The sequence below is a fragment of the Bison bison genome, unplaced genomic scaffold, assembly GCF_000754665.1.
Source record: "Bison bison bison isolate TAMUID 2011002044 unplaced genomic scaffold, Bison_UMD1.0 scf7180017864378, whole genome shotgun sequence".
Lineage (NCBI taxonomy): Eukaryota > Metazoa > Chordata > Mammalia > Artiodactyla > Bovidae > Bison > Bison bison.
Window position 1 is genome coordinate 7,051,439 of NW_011494950.1, and position 569 is coordinate 7,052,007.

A 569-nucleotide genomic window follows, 5' to 3' on the forward strand; every position below is an offset into this window, starting at 1 on the left:
ACCAGGGAAGCCCATGAATACCAGAGTGGGTGGTCTATCCCTTCTCCAGGGGATCTTCCCGACCCAGGAATCCAACCAGGGTTTCTTGCACTGCAGGTGTATTTTTATCAGCTGAGCTATCAGGGAAGCCCATACAACATCATTACAGTGTGTTAGTCACTCAGTAGTGTTCAACTCTTTGCAACCCCATGGACTGTAGCCTGCCAGGCTCCTCTGACCAAAGGATTTTCCAGGCAAGAATACTGGAGTGGGTTGCCATTTACTTCTCCAATACCACATCATTAGGTAAATGTAAACTAAAACCGTTATGAGCTACCACTACTTGCCTATTAGAATGTCAAAGATGTGGAGAAAATGGATCTTTCATACATGGTATGATAGAGATTTCTGTGGTGATGGAATAGTTTTGTATCTTGACTGCCATGGTTGTTACAGGAATTTATACATGTGATAAAATAGATATAACTGTACACCTTTTCCCTTTCTATTTGCCATGGAGTGATGAGACTGGGAGCCATGATCTTAGTTTTTTTTAATATTGAGTTTTAAGCTGGCCTTTTCACTCTCCT